Below are 17,544 nucleotides of genomic sequence, written 5' to 3' on the forward strand. Positions count from 1 at the left end.
TACCCCTGGGCATAATGGGTGCAGGCCTATTGCACAAAGCACACTGCGTGGCTTCAAAATGGCCCCTTGACCGCCACCCACATGGCCAGGCCCTGCCTGGACCAGGTCTCAAAATTGCCCCCACCCACATGGCCAGGCCCAAAACACCACAAAAAAAAATCGAAAAACACACAAAAATGACCACAATCCAATGCCCTCCATGCCCTAAATGATGCTTACATTCAAGAGACCCCACAGAAAGCCTTGGACCATGCACCACTCAGTCCCCCTGGGCATAATGGGCGAAAGCAGGGCAGACTGGGTGCAGGCCTATGGCACAAAGCACGCTGCCTGGCTTCAAAATGGCCCCTTGACCCCCTCCCACATGGCCAAGCCCTTTCTGGACCAGGCCTTAAAATTACCCCCACCCACATGGCCAGGCCCCAACAACACCCCAAAAAATCAAAAAACACACAACAATCACCACAATCCAATGCCATCCATGCCCTAAATGATGTTTAAATTCAAGAGACCCCACAGAAAGCCTTGGTCCATGCACCACTGAGTACCCCTGGACATAATGGGTGAAGGCAGGGCAGACTGGGTGCAGGCCTATGGCACAAAGCACACTGCCTGGCTTCAAAATGGCCCCTTGACCCCCACCCACACGGCCAGGCCCCAACAACACCCCAAAAAATCAAAAAACACACAACAATCACCACAATCCAATGCCATCCATGCCCTAAATGATGTTTAAATTCAAGAGACCCCACAGAAAGCCTTGGTCCATGCACCACTGAGTACCCCTGGACATAATGGGTGAAGGCAGGGCAGACTGGGTGCAGGCCTATGGCACAAAGCACACTGCCTGGCTTCAAAATGGCCCCTTGACCCCCACCCACACGGCCAGGCCCTGCCTGGACCATCCCTCAAAATGGCCCCCACCCACATGGCCTGGCCCCAACACCACCCTAAAAAATCGAAAAACACACAAAAATCACCACAATCCAATGCCATCCATGCCCTAAATGATGTTTAAATTCAGGAGACCCCACGGAAAGCCTTGGTCCATGCACCATTGAGTACCCCTGGGCATACTGGGTGAAAGCAGGGCAGATTGGGTGCAGGCCTATTGCACAAAGCCCACTGCCTGGCTGCAAAATGGCCCCTTGACCCCCATCCACATGGCCAGGCCCTGCCTGGACCAGGTCTCAAAATGCCCCCCACCCACATGGCCAGGCCCCAACAACACCCCAAAATATCAAAAAACACACATCAATCACCAGAATCCAATGCCATCCATGCCCTAAATGATGTTTAAATTCAAAAGACACCACAGAAAGCTTTGGTTCATGCACCACTGTGTACCCCTGGGCATAATGGGTGAAAGCAGGGCAGACTGGGTGCAGGCCTATGGCACAAAGCACACTGCCTGGCTTCAAAATGTCCTATTCACCCCCACCACATGGCTAGACCCTGCCTGGACCAGGCCTCAAAATGGACCCCATCCACATTGCCAGGCCCCAACAACACCCCAAAAAATCGAAAAACACACAAAATCACCACAATCCAATGCCCTCCATGCCCTAAATGATGCTTAAATGCAAGAGAACCCACAGAAAGCCTTGGTCCATGCACCACTCACTCCCCGTGGGCATAATGGGTGAAAGCAGGGCAGACTGGGTGCAGGCCTATGGCGCAAAGCACGCTGTCTGGCTTCAAAATGGCCCCTTGACCCCCACCCACATGGCCAAGCCCTTTCTGGACCAGGCCTTAAATGCCCCCCACCCACATGGCCAGGCCCCAACAACACCCCCAAAAATCGATAAACACACAAAAATCACCACAATCCAATGCCATCCATGCCCTAAATGATGTTTAAATTCAGAAGACCCCACAGAAAGCCTTGATTCATGCACCACTGAGTACCCCTGGGCATACTGGTTGAAAGCAGGGCAGACTGGGTGCAGGCCTATGGCACAAAGCACACTGCCTGGCTGGCCCCTTGACCCCCACCCACACGGCCGGCCCTGCCTGGACCAGGCCTCAAAATGGCCCCCACCCACATGGCCTGGCCCCAACACCACCCCAAAAAATTGAAAAAGACACAAAAATCACCACAATCCAATACCATCCATGCCCTAAATAATGTTTAAATTCAAGAGACCCCACAGAAAGCCTTGGTCCATACACCACTGAGTACCCCTGGGCATAATGGGTGCAGGCCTATTGCACAAAGCACACTGCGTGGCTTCAAAATGGCCCCTTCACCGCCACCCACATGGCCAGGCCCTGCCTGGACCAGGTCTCAAAATTGCCCCCACCCACATGGCCAGGCCCAAAACACCACAAAAAAAATCGAAAAACACACAAAAATGACCACAATCCAATGCCCTCCATGCCCTAAATGATGCTTAAATTCAAGAGACCCCACAGAAAGCCTTGGACCATGCACCACTCAGTCCCCCTGGGCATAATGGGCGAAAGCAGGGCAGACTGGGTGCAGGCCTATGGCACAAAGCACGCTGCCTGGCTTCAAAATGGCCCCTTGACCCCCTCCCACATGGCCAAGCCCTTTCTGGACCAGGCCTTAAAATTACCCCCACCCACATGGCCAGGCCCCAACAACACCCCAAAAAATCAAAAAACACACAACAATCACCACAATCCAATGCCATCCATGCCCTAAATGATGTTTAAATTCAAGAGACCCCACAGAAAGCCTTGGTCCATGCACCACTGAGTACCACTGGACATAATGGGTGAAGGCAGGGCAGACTGGGTGCAGGCCTATGGCACAAAGCACACTGCCTGGCTTCAAAATGGCCCCTTGACCCCCACCCACACGGCCAGGCCCCAACAACACCCCAAAAAATCAAAAAACACACAACAATCACCACAATCCAATGCCATCCATGCCCTAAATGATGTTTAAATTCAAGAGACCCCACAGAAAGCCTTGGTCCATGCACCACTGAGTACCCCTGGACATAATGGGTGAAGGCAGGGCAGACTGGGTGCAGGCCTATGGCACAAAGCACACTGCCTGGCTTCAAAATGGCCCCTTGACCCCCACCCACACGGCCAGGCCCTGCCTGGACCATCCCTCAAAATGGCCCCCACCCACATGGCCTGGCCCCAGAACCACCCTAAAAAATCGAAAAGCACACAAAAATCACCACAATCCAATGCCATCCATGCCCTAAATGATGTTTAAATTCAAGAGACCCCACAGAAAGCCTTGGTCCATGCACCACTGAGTACCCCTGGGCATATTGGTGAAAGCAGGGCAGACTGGGTGCAGGCCTATGGCACAAAGCACACTGCCTGGCTTCAAAATGGCCCCTTGACCCCAACCCACATGGCCAGGCCCTGCCTGGACCAGGCCTCAAAATGGCCCCCACCCACATGGCCAGGCCCCAACAACACCCCAAAAAATAAAAAAACACACAAAAAACACCACAATCCAATGCCCTCCATGCCCTAAATGATGCTTAAATTCAAGAGACCCCACAGAAAGCCTTGGTCTATGCACCACTGACTACCCCTGGGCATAATGGGTGAAAGCAGGGCCGACTGGGTGCAGGCCTATGGCACAAAGCACACTGCCTGGCTTCAAAATGGCCCCTTGACCCCCACCCACATGGCCAGGCCCTGCCTGGACCAGGCCTCAAAATGGCCCCCACGCACATGGCCAGGCCCTAACGCCACCCCAAAAAATAAAAAACACACAAAAATCACCACAATCCAATGCCATCCATGCCCTTAATGATGTTTAAATTCAAGACACCCCACAGAAAGACTTCGTCCATGCATCTCTGACTACCCCTGGGCATAATGGGTGAAAGCAGGGCAGACTGGGTGCAGGCCTATGGCACAAAGCACGCTGCCTGGCTTCAAAATGGCCCCTTGACCCCCACCCACATGGCCAAGCCCTTTCTGGACCAGGCCTTAAAATGGTTCCCACCCACATGGCCAGGCCCCAACAACACACCAAGAAATCGAAAAACACACAACAATCACCACAATCCAATGCCATCCATGCCTTAAATGATATTTAAATTCAAGAGACCCCACAGAAAGCCTTGGTCCATGCACCACTGAGTACCCCTGGACATAATGGGTGAAGGCAGGGCAGACTGGGTGCAGGCCTATGGCACAAAGCACACTGCCTGGCTTCAAAATGGCCCCTTGACCCCCACCCACACGACCAGGCCCTGCCTGGACCAGGCCTCAAAATGGCCCCCACCCACATGGCCAGGCCCCTACAACACCCCAAAAAATCGAAAAGCACACAAAAATCACCACAATTCAATGCCCTTCATGCCCTAAATGATGCTTCAATTCAAGAGACCCCACAGAAAGCCTTGGTCCATGCACCACTCAGTCTCCCTTTGAATAATGGGTGAAAGCAGGGCAGACTGGGTGCAGGCCTATGGACAAAGCACGCTGTCTGGCTTCAAAATGGCCCCTTATCCCCCCCCCCCACATTGCCAAGCTCTTTCTGGACCAGGACATAAAATGGCCCCCACCCACATGGCCAGGCCCCAACAACACCCCAAAAAAATCAAAAAACACATAGAAATCACCACAATCCAATGCCATCCATGCCCTAAATCATGTTTAAATTCAGGAGACCCCACAGAAAGCCTTGGTCCATGCACCACTGAGTACCCCTTGGCATACTGGGTGAAAGCAGGGCAGACTGGGTGCAGGCCTATGGCACAAAGCACACTGCCTGGCTTCAAAATGGCCCCTTGACCCCCACCCACATGGCCAGGCCCTGCCTGGACCAGGCCTCAAATTGGCCCCCACCCAAATGGCCAGACCCAAAACACCACAAAAAATAATCGAAAAACACACAAAAATGACCACAATCCAATGCCATCCATGCCCTAAAAGGTGTTTAAATTCAAGAGACCCCTCAGAAAGCCTTGGTCTACGCACCACTGAGTACCCTTGGGCATAATGGGTGAAATGTGGGCCGACTGGGTGCAGGCCTATGGCACAAAGCACACTGCCTGGCTTCAAAGTGGCCCCTTGACCCCCACCCACATGGCCAGGCCCTGCCTGGACCAGGCCTCAAAATGGCCCCCACCCACATGGCCAGGCCCAACGCCACCCCAAAAAATCAAAAAACACACAAAAATCACCACAATCCAATGCCATCCATGCCCTTAATGATGTTTAAATTCAAGACACCCCACAGAAAGACGTGGTCCATGCACCACTGAATACCCCTGGGCCTATTGGCTAGTGTGGCTTTACACGCACCCCAAATTAAAAAAAAATTCCACATATAACATTGAGCTATTCAGTTCCATGACATAAATGATATTTAAGTCCAACAAAACTCACAGAAACTGTTGTGTCATGCACCCATGACTAACCCTGAGCCTACTGGATACTGTGCCTACCCACAATATATATTTTTTAAAGTTGTGAAAAAGTTTAAAAATTGTAGTTGCAGCAACTGCAATGCCCCAAACAAACAACACCAACGTACTTGTAAAATCTCAAATCCAAATGTAATCCAAAAGGGATCCAAACAAAAAGTCCTCAAATACAAATATCCAGCAGCAGCCACAAAAAATAATCCTCCCATCTCCAGATCCACATGAAAAGTGACCAGGACATCGACAAAGCACTGGGAGGAGCCTGCTGGACAGGAACAGGAAGTTGGAGACTCTGGGACACTTCCTTCCTCCAACCCCCCCAAAAATGGACTCCTTGCACAAAAAAGTGCAGCCAAATGCACAGCGGTACAGCAGAACCTCAAAATTGTTTGGTAAAAAAGTGTTTCATTACCTTATTAAAAACTTTCTATATTTTATATTAATTACATGTGTGATTTTTATGTTTTTAAACATAAATAAAGTATAATCATAAAGAAAAAGAATGTCTGCAGTTTCCCCAAAATTTACAAATCAAAATAAATTGCAGCACATTTAGGGGCTCATTACGATGTCGGTCGGTCGGTATCGCAGTGGAAGTGGAACCACCTGACTAGTAGCCGGCGGTTCCACTCCCAGTATTCCCATGTGACCGCCAGCACGGCAGTTGGAAATATGCCTTTCTCAATTGCAGCTTGTGCTACAAACTGCAAAAGGGCAGCACCACAAGCTGCAATTGTAAAAGGCATATTTGTAAACATCCATGCACCATGTGCCAGGCACCAGGTGGTGCCTAGCACATTGTGCATGGATGTTTGGGGGGCACCAGACGTGCCCCTCAGGCCCCATAGTGGAAGCCCAGTGGGGACTGGGGCTCAGCTGGGGGCCTCTAATGTCCCTTTTGGTCTGTCATTTCAAGGCAGTTGGACCGCCAGGAAAAGGCTCAGGGAAATGGGCATTGTAATTCCTATGTCTAAGCAGGCACCGCCTCTATTGAGGGGATCACTGTCTGACCGCTGAACAGACGGGCTCAAGGAGCCAGTGGGAAAAGCAGCGATTGGTACCTCCACCCAATGCCTCCAGAATCCGGTGGTCGGATCACTCCTGTTGATATTGGTGGACCCGCCACTGACAGCCTGTTGGTGACGGACTCACCAACATCGGAGTAAGGCCCTTAGTATTAAAATCTAAACCTACAAATTAATTAAAAATCTAAACATTACAGGAACATAATGCTTTAGAAATGAAAGTTGAAAAATCTTAGAAATTCACTGAAAAAACGAAGGTTACAGGGACATTATAGTTAGGAAATAGAATTAGAAAAACCTTGTAATTTCATTGGAAAAAAGAGGTAACAGGGATATTATAGTTAGGCTCAGATTTCACTTGTACAAAACTATTGAAATTCAGCTGTTATATTTAGCTGAGCTCACTATGACTTACGCGCCTACAATGCGCTGCTTATGACTTTACAGATTACATCTCTCTTGACTTGGTTTCTTGCTGTAAATCCCCCCTTAAGTCTGATCAGACCTTTGGCAGCCGATCACCTCGTATTCATGTGGTGAAATCACATGGGCCAGAGACTTGAACCCGATTCCCCAGCTCAGAGGTCAACAGCTCTAGCAGTTTGGCCATGCTCCCACATTGTCGTCAGCCTCTGGTTCTGTGGATGATGTCATGAGTGATGTCGTTTGAGATGTCATCAGTGATGTCACTGACCAGGTCATGAAGGATGTAATCTGTGAGTAGCTGAGTGTATATCTTTAAGTCTCAATTTATTTTTTAGTGTTATGTATTTTAGGAGGTATTTGATATGTATGTTAAATATTTTTTAATGTATTTTCAAATTTTTTAGAATAATTGTTTAGAAATAAGTAATTTTGTTAAAGTAAATATTGCGTTTTAGTATCAGAGTGGGCTGTGGGTTTATAGGGGAATAGGGTGGGAAGTAATTTAATTATAATTAATTAATTAATATGTTTTAATTCATTAGCATTGATTATTTATTAATTGTTAAATAAATATTAATTGGTAATATTTTGTTTATTATATGAATTAGATGTAATGTGTTATTCATTTTTATTTATTGGTATTGTTAATTTATTGTTAATTAATAATTAATTGGTGATTAACTTGTATTACGTGATTAATTGATAATTAAATTAATTATGTGATTTTTTATGTGTGGGTTTATAGGGGAATTGGTGGGAAGTAATTAAATTAAATTAATTAATGAGATTGTTTTATTTATTGGTATTTATTATTAATTAATTGTTCAAAAATTCTTATTTGGTAATTTATATTTATTAATCAGTTAATTATAATTAAAGTGTTATTGTTAATTAACTTTTTGCTGATTAATATTTATTTGGTGATTAATGATTACTTGGTAGTTAATATTGATAAGTTTGTTAATGTATAATTATATTAATTATACTTCATTTATTATTAATTGTTATTGATTGATTAATTGATAGTTAAATTAATTGTGTTTTATTTCTATGTGTAGTGTGTTGTGTGTTAAAGGGAGAATAGTGTGGGATGCAATTTAATGTTATTTAAGTAAATATTAATTTTCATTTATTGGTATTTATTAATAATTTTTTAGTAAATTAATTATTATGTTATTTTTAAGTTTCGACCTGGCCGTAGCACCTGCGAAGCAGGTACTCCGCCCAGGGCGAAATCTTATGATCCTACACTATGGGGCTTAGTCCCGCCTCTGTCTTCCATTGGCTAGCTCCATAAATGGAGGCTAGCCATTGGAAGAGATTGGCTGTCAATCATGCTTTCCCCGTGAAAACGCGATTCGGTGGCGTTTCTGGGTCTTTTTTCAAGCCCCGCCCCTTGATGCCGTGTGTCCCGGGCCGTGCTGTGATTGGCTGCCGGCCCAGGACACCCCTGTGACGTCATTCCCCTGGCCGCGCTGTGATTGGCTGCCGGCCCGGGACCTGACTTGTTCATCTTTCAATGTACTAGTTTCCTGCTTGTTTATTTTATTTACTGATCAGCGAATGGCTCAGTAGAATTTTTTACAAAAGTGTTTGAAAACAAAGTTCTAAGTGGAAAGCAGGCTGGGGAGAGTTTGAATCAACTTGGAGGGTGAGGAGGTGCACACGCACAAGCGGGACAGATAATCACAAGGGAGAAAGAGCCAAACGAGGTGGGCATTTACAAAAGTAGATGCGTGTGAGTGACTTGTGGCACGCAGGCTGTGTACACAAGCACACTATGCTGGACAGTGAAATATAGCTTGTGCAGTGGAGGTGGGAGAGAAACATAAAAGAGAAACTGCTGGAAACCGGATGAACCCTTATGGAGTGCTTTGGGACACCCCAGTGACGTCATTCCCCGGGCCGCTGTGATTGGCTGCCGGCCCGGGACCTGACTTGTTTTTTATTGTATGAAGTTTGTCTCAAAGCCTCTGCCCTGGATCGCCCGAGAGGGTGAGTGTGGCAGATCCATGCCCGCTGGTGTCGCCCTCTTTTGAGCTGGTGTATGAACGCGCCAGCATTGGTCCTGGGGGCGGTGTCGGAAGGCGAGGGCGGAATATCGCGCTGTCACAGGCCTCTGGCGGGGGAGGCAGGAGGCGCTATCACACCCTCCCAGAAGCACACACCCTGCTTACCACGGGAGCGGCTCAACCTTCTGCGGCGCCCGGGTACCAGAGGGGACCCCGTCGGAATATTTGGGGAGCGCAACTTCTTCGAGGGGAGACCACGCCATTTAGGGGTGATTGGTGTATCCTCCACAGTAGTGACCCCCTCCCACCATAGCAGGAGCGGAGCCCGTGAGTCTGCGGTGAGCCCTCGGAGCGAACCCACGTGAACCGCCCCTCATGGGAAGGACTCCAGATAGCGCTCGAAGACGAGGTACTGCATCGAGGCACCCTTGCCTTCTGAGGAGGTCAAAGTAGAATTTAGCACCAGCTTAGCCTCAGATGAGGTGTAAAGGGGGAAGGAGTTTGCATGAATGCTTTCTGCGAGTCTTTATTAACTGTGTTTTATAAAGCGCCCCAAACTGCATTAGGGCCAGTTTCCAGAGGTTTTAGAACTTGCAGTTCACGAGAAAGAAAATTCCACACATGTGATACCCACACCAAAACCATGCTTTATAACAGGTCCGTCCTGTATGTGGGAGCATTGGCGGGATTCTTGGCGCTGCCTTTTTTGCATGACTGTACATGTATGTATGTATGTATGTATAAAAGATTTTATTACGCGCTCTGCTACTACAGAGTATCCTGGCGCGATATGTGAACTGGAACAGAGCCGAACCAAGGAAGAAGGGAAGCAACTAGATACTGAGATTAAAAAGGTGAGTTTTTAACCCCTTCTTAAATTCTGCCAGTGTGGCTGACGCACGCAAAGAGAGCGGCAGGGCATTCCAGGATCGAGCTGCTTGGACAGAAATAGATTGACCACCCAATCTCACATATCTGATTTTAGGCGTAAACATCAGAAGGAGATTAGCTGATCGGAGTGCACGGCGAGGGGAATAAAACGTGAACCTCTTGTGCAAATATTGTGGTCCGTGTTGATGCAGGGCACGGAAGGCCAGGACCAGAGATTTGAACACAATACGATGGGCCACTGGAAGCCAATGGAGCTTTCGGAGATGAGCATAAGCGCTAGTTCTTCTCGGGAGATGGAATAAAAGTCGGACCGCCGCATTCTGAATAATCTGCATTCGGTTGATGAGATATTTAGGAAGACCGCTAAAGAGGGCTACATATCTATCAAACACATAGTGCAATATTCATTTTTTCGCGTGTTTCATAACAAGATAGCAGTAGCGGTTCCTTCGAATCCCTCATCACTCTGGGTGGGCGAGTGAGTGGGTCGAAAGCGTGGGCGTGGAAATTTCGAGAACATTGTCGGATTCATGAGGAGGGTTTAGGGTCAGTGAGGAGGGCTCTGGTGTGGAAGAGGAGCTGGTTCTGAAGTAGTAATGGGGCCTCTGGTGAAGCGAGCACTAGTGGTGAAGTGGGCTGTGGTGAGCTGGGTGTTCTGCGTGGGCCTTGCCGTGGCGAGGAGTGCTCTGGCGTGGACGGTGATGGGGGCTAAGCTGGGTCGAACCCCGCAGTTGTGGTGTTGGGCAGAGTGAGTCTTTTTTAGGGTGGTGAAGTGGGATGAGCTGTGCTGGAGCGGGTGTTGGGTGTTACGACGTGGTGAGGTGGACTCTGAAGCGGTAACAGGGGCTCTGGTGAGGTGAACTCTGTAGTGGTGATGCCAGTCGGGGTTAAGTAGGCTCTGGTGTGGTGAAGAGGGCTCTTGTGGGTTGGGTTCTGGGTGTTCTACGTGGGCTCTAATGCCTTGAGGTGGGCTCTGGCGTGGGGCTGATGGGGCTCTGGTGAGGTGAACTCTGTAGTGGTGATGTCAGGCGGGGTGAAGTAGGCTTTGGTGTGGTGGGTTCTGAGTGTTCTACATGGGCTCTAATGCCTTGAGGTGGGCTCTGGCATGGTGGTGATTGGGCTCTAATGAGGTGAGTTCTTTAATGGTGATGTCAGGTTGGGTGAGGTGGGCTGTGATGAAGTTGGTTCTGTGTGTTCTGCGTGGGCTCTTACATGGTGAAGTTGGCTCCGATGTGGTGAATGTGCTCTGGTGAAGTGAGTCCTGTGATAACTGATGTAAGGCGGGGTGAAGATGGCTGTGGTGTGGTTAAGTGGGCTGTGGCGAGGTGGGTTTTGTGAGTTCAGTGTGGTCTCCTCCGTGGTGAGGTGTGTTTTGTGAGTTCTATGTGGACTCTTCCGTGATGAGGTGGGTTTTGGGAGTTCTATGTGGTCTCTTCCATGGAGAGGTGGACTTGGCTCAAACATGGTGATGGGGCTCTGATGTGTTGCGCTCTGTAGTGGGGATCCCGGGTGAGGTGAAGTGGGCTGTAGCGTGAGGTGGGTTCTCCTATTGAGGTCACCGGCAGGGTCAGGTGGACTCTCAGGTGGTGATGTCGGGTCTGGTGAGTTGGACTCTGTGGTAGTGAACTTTGGGAGTGTGAAGTAGGCTCTGGTGTGGTGATGTGGTCTCTGGTGAGGTGGGTTCTACTCTAGTCCTCTCCGGTGCAGCGAGGAGGCCTCTCTTGTGGTGAGATGGACTCTGGTGATTTGGGTTCTGAGTAATCTATGGGGTCTGATGTGGTAAAGCGGCCTCATGTGAAATGGCTTCGTTTAGAGTAGCTTCTAGTTGTGAGAGGTGGCATTGGCTTTGGAAGGCAGTACGATGGAGGGCTCTGGTGACGTGGGTTCTACGGTTGTGATCTCTGGCGGATTGACGTGGGCTTTGTTGTGTTGACATAAGTTGTGGTGAATTGGGCTCTGCAGTGGGTGAGGTGGGCAGCAATGATGTTGGTTCTGGTGAGCTTGGCTCTACTGTTGTGATCTGTGGCTGAGTGTGGTGGTCAGTGGTGAGGTTGGTTCTGGTGAGCTTGGCTCTACTGTTGTGATCTGTGGCAGAGTGTGGTGGGCAGTGGTGATGTTGGTTCTGGTGAGCTTGGCTCTACTGTTGTGATCTGTGGCGGAGTGTGGTGGGCAGTGGTGAGGTTGGTTCTGGTGAGCTTGGCTCTACTGTTGTGATCTGTGGCGGAGTGAGTGGCTGCAATCTGGCTTTGACATTCTCTATACAGAAGTGAGTGGTGCCAGTGGGGAGAAGTGGGCAATGACCTTTAGAAGGAAGCAGGCATTGCGAACTGGGAGGGAATTAGTTGCAGTCTCATAACAAACATTTGGGCAACTGTACATTTATTTTTTTTACAGATTAAGCCCAGTTGGATGATGTGTGTTCTGACAGGGTCGAGGCGGGACCTGGTTGAAGAGGCTCTGGTGTAGTCCGGCAGGCTCTGGTGAAGTGAGCTCGAGTGGGGTGTGCTCTGATGTGGTGAGGGGGGCCCTGCTGTGCTGGCTATTGGGGAGGAGGTGGGATATGGTGACTTGGGGCGGCTGTGGGCTTCGTTGGTGAACTGGAGTGCTATGATCTGTTATGGCAAGGTGGGCACCGTCCTTTTGGGGAGCACAGTGGAGTGTAGGCTGGGGTCCTCAGCTGTCTCTCTGAGTTGATTGACTCGAGGATGCTGGCCCGTAATCTGACGTGACGCAGCGGCGCATCTGTGGTGTCTCGAGCTGTACCCTTCATTTCAAGGCTGCCGTCCATAATTCATGGACTGTCACTTTTCAGGACGGAAAATGAGTGCATTTGAAACTGGTCTTTGTCAGGCTCGGAGCATTGATCCCGACAGCCCCTGGGGTGCAGCGGCCCCAGCCCCTCAGGCGCCCTACTCAGCACCCCCGCTCCAGAATATAAAGCAGATATAAGAACGCAACTTATTTCATATCCGTGATAACGACGCCGATAGATACCGCTGCTGTTATATTTGACGGCGTGAAGGGGGAGACGCGAATCTCAGGACCCCTGTGTTTGTATGGGGAATGTTTTCAGTTATGAGTGACGCATGTCTGACAAAAGACCCCCTCTATCTGCACACTGGTCTCTCATTTTACAAGCCACCCACCCTCTTTCCACAATCTCTTAGTTCACCACTGCCTCTTTCCCTGTCCGTCCTTTCACCCCGGCTGTCTCTCCGTCGCCCATCCCACAACCTTCCATTCCTCATCCGAGCTACCTTTCTCACGCCTTTCTTCTCTAACCTTACTCCGTTTTCCCAACTGTGGTGTTCGGCCTCAGGCCCACATGGTGGCACTGACGGACACCTGAGGTTATGGTACTGGAAAACTGGCCCAGGGCACGCGCACCAGGCCCCTTTTGTTAACCGGGTCGCGTGACTGGTGACGTCTGTGGTGGGTGGGTAATGTGTGTGATCTGCTTACACGTCAAGAAAAGGTGTGAACGTGTTTAAACAATACAGTAGTGGAGACACCAACAGATCACGCATTGTTAGATGTAATTAAGTTTGTATGGCTCTTTGCATCCTAAAGAGCGTACTGTCAGTTAAAGAAGCTAGGCACAGTGTGCCCAAGATCACACAATGTGGTCAGGCCAGTAGACTTATCCACCGGAACACTTGTCAGCTTGACTGCGTGTTGCCACCCCCCACCAAAGTCGTTCGGACCTCACCCATTTCTCGTGAGAAAAAAAAAAGAAAAAGTAGGAATAAGGGGCTAGAAAGTAACAGTACTTCAAACACAACAGAAGAGCCCAGAGTGTGTCAATCAAGAAAGAGGGGAACAGATTGTGTGTCCCGTGGAGCGGCAGCTTTCAATATCTTGTCGGTCTGTAGGGTGGGCCGAGGTGCCTAGCAGGGGCCGAGGAGGCGCTAGAATTGGGTTTTACAGCAGCCTTCTTTGAATGCGATGTGCTGGTATGTGTGCAGGCACTGCCCTCCAGTGCTGCGCATTCCAGCACAGGTCAAACACCACAGCACCCAATATCTCTCCTTGTGCTGTTGCAATATCTGCCGGCTGGGAAAGGACCACTCACAGTAACGGCCACATCACGTCACTCGTGGGTGGCCCTCACATGCAGTTCGCAGTGACTGTGCAGCCGGTTTTATGTGTGCCTCTGTTGCCTGCTTGCGACCCGGTTTTGTGTGTGCCTCTGTTGCCTGCTTGTGACCCGGTTTTGTGTGTGTGTGTGGGTACAAATGCAATAGGTGTCGCATTTGCGAGAGATTAGACTATTGGCTTTGTAAACGACAATGCCTTTTATTTATGTTTTCAAAGCCAACACATAAATAAACATGTTGTCATTTACAATGCCAATAGCTCAAACTTTTTCAAAGGCGAAACCGTTGCATTGTAAATGCTTGTTTAAATGATTTAATTGATAAGTATGTTAATTTAACCCCTACGCTATCGGGCACTTTCCCTACTATTGCATTCTCTGGAGTTGGAATAGTAATTTTTACCCCTACGCTATCCCTACTGTTGCACTCACTGGAGTGGGAATAGTAATTTTCACCCTTACGTTACCCCTATTGTTGCACTCACTGGAGTGGGAATAGTCATTTTTAACCCTACGCTATCCAGCGCTTTCCCTACTGTTGCACTCTTTGGAGTGGGAATAGAAATGTTTACCCCTACGCTATCCAACGCTTTCCATACTCTTGTACTCACTGGAGTGGGAATAGTAATTTTTACCCCTACACTATCCAACGCTTTCCCTACTGTTGCACTCACTGGAAAGGGAATAGTAGTTTTTAACCCTACACTATTTAATGCTTTCCCTACTGTTTCACTCACTGGAGTGGGAATAGTAATTTTTACCCCTACGCTATCCAACGCTTTCCCTACTGTTGCACTCACTGGAGTGGGAATAGTAATTTACCCCTAGGCTATCCAGCGCTTTCCCTACTGTTGCGCTCACTGGAGTTAGAATAGTAATTTTTACCCCTACGCTATCCAACGCTTTCCCTACTGTTGCACTCACTGGAGTGGGAATAGTAATTTGTACCCGCCCGCTATCCAATGCTTTCCCTACTGTTGTACTCACTGGAGTGGAAATAGTAATTTTTACCCCTATGCTATCCAACGCTTTCCCTACTGTTGCACTCACTGGAGTGCGAATAGTAATTTTTACCCTGACACTATCCAACACTTTCCCTAATGTTGCAGTATGTTGGATTAAGTATATATATATATATATATTAATTTATAAGTAGATGTTTAATTAATTTTAAAGTGTATATGTATTAGTTATTATTATTTCAATTTTTAAAATATTTATATCTATAATTTTTTTATTATATGTATTATTTACTTATTTTTACATTAATATTAAAAGTTTTTTAAAAAGTTTTTTTTAACAGCGATATTTTTGACAACAATATTTTTTTCCGATATTTTTGTACTTACCTTTATGTAGATAGGACTTCGATTGTTTTGCTTTCGATATTTCTGTGTCGATATTTTTGTAGTTCGATTTTCTGTCTGTCGATATTTTGTCAGACATTCAACGACCAAGTCAAGAGGGATGTAATATGTGTAGTCATAAGCAGTGCATTGCGGTAGCGTTAGTTATAATTGGCTCAGGTAAATATAACTGCTGAATTTCAATGGTTATGTATGAGTGAAATCTGAGTCTAACTATAATATATAATACAGTTACATGGGAAATAATTACATGCGTGGGAAAGGCATATTTTTTGTAAAAGTATGTCTGGTATTGGCATGTGCCGTAAAGACGCATGTGTTATAAAGCCGCGTTTAAAGACATGCATTATTCTGACCGTGTAGTAAATTCTGATTCCCCTTCCAGGCACATCAGGGCTCTTGGATAGCCTGGAGCGATTAAAGAAAAGCTAGACACGCTACGCTGCATTGTTTGCAATCTAGCCACATTTCTTCATTTATATTTGTATTTGTTTATTTATTGGTATATAGTGATAAGTGGGTGAGCTACATTCAGACCCTAGCGAATGCCATTGCAAGTAGAACCCCTATCCCGGAGACGTGGTCAGGAGCTGAGATTATCCCGATCTACAATAAAGGAGATCGATCAAAGCCTGACAATTATAGGCTGATAAGCCCTATTGACTGCATTCAAAAGATCTTTGCCAGACTGGAACTAAGTAGAATTCAGACATGGATGGATGAAACTGGCATTTTATCATCCATGCAGGCTGGGTTCCGGGCGCATACAGGCACCATCGACCAGGTCCTCAGGTTCGTGATCATCTACTGGAGGGTGGTGATCCTAGGAGGCGGCACACTATTTGCAGCCTTTATTGAATTAAAATGGGCTTTCGATTTGGTGCCCCATGACAAAATGTGGAGCACGTTTTATGACATGGGGATGCTGCAAGAATTGTTGGCTGTCCTAATCACCCTGCATAATTCCAACTTTGCTCAGGTACGCTGGGGTGTGAATGGGGAAGTCACGAACACATTTCCCATCACCAAGGGGGTACACCAGGGGTGTGTGCTTGCCCCGACCCCGTTCTCCCTTTTTATTAACAAAATACTACTACTCGAATTTCCCAACAGATGCTCCAACTCTAGCTGGTCAGAAAACACCATTGTTAATGTTCGCGGATGACACTCTAATACTATCAAAGACTCAGAGAGTGCTACAGCTAGCCCTCACCAGGTTTGAGGAGTTTTGTCGCGACCATGACCTCGAGGTTAATGTGGAGAAAACACAGTTTATGGTCCTCCACAACCGAAAAGCCATTAGAGGGAGGGTTTTTATGAATAGTGTACAGCTAGAGCAAACTGACTTTTTTACATATTTAGGAGTCACCCTGGAAAGTAAATTGAAATGGAAACCCCAAATCAATAAGCTAGCTCTCAAACACGCCCAATTGGGAGGCGCCCTAGTGAAGCAGCAGAGACTGTCTCACACAAAACCTGTGGCTTATGTGCTGAAGATTTATAATTCTAAAATTACTACCTCAGTACTTTATGGGGCTGAACTATGGGGCTTTTCAGATTTAACACCACTGATTGTAGCCCAGAACAAGTTTATGAGAACTCTGCTCTCCCTACCATCATCGACCCCCCTACTACCCCTTTACCTTGATTTGGGCCGCAACCAGTTAGAGGAAATTGCTCGCTTTAGACCAGTGGCATTATGGAGAAAATTATGGGCTACTCCCAAATTGTCTCTGTATGCTTGGGCTCTGCTAGAAATGAGGCAGGCTGACACCTCACACAAGATCTCTTGGCTGGCTAAGATTAAAACCACCTTGAGCGACATGGGGAAGGATAGTTTATGGGAAAACCCCGAAGTGAACCCCCTTCCATCGAAAAAAGAGTTTAAGAAAGCCTACTGGGACATGGTTAGGATGAAACGTTTCTCGCCATTACGAATCCAGCTCTGACAAGGGATTTCCTGGAGAGGAAACATGAGTACCACTACGAACTCTATTGGGATTATATCACTGTACCACTAGACAGGAAATTGTATCACCAATACAGAGTGGGTTCACTCCCAATAAAGTCTTTTAACTGTAAATGGCACCTCCTGATTGATGATAAATGTAACACATGTCTGTCGCAGCGGGAATCCATAGCCCACGTTCTCTTTGTCTGCCCAGCCTATAAAGCCCCTTGGCACAGATGCCTCAAACCAGTCTGTTCAAACCTTGGGACCAGGGAAGGTACAGAGGCATAAGGATTTTAAAAACACTTACAAGCGAGCCCATAATAATTGCCCTAGCAAAATTTTTAGGCTGGGTGTGGGCTATTCGCAGTAAAATTGTCAAGGCTCGGAATTGAGCTAAT

This window comes from Lissotriton vulgaris, chromosome 3_1, assembly GCF_964263255.1.
Source record: "Lissotriton vulgaris chromosome 3_1, aLisVul1.2, whole genome shotgun sequence".
NCBI lineage: Eukaryota > Metazoa > Chordata > Amphibia > Caudata > Salamandridae > Lissotriton > Lissotriton vulgaris.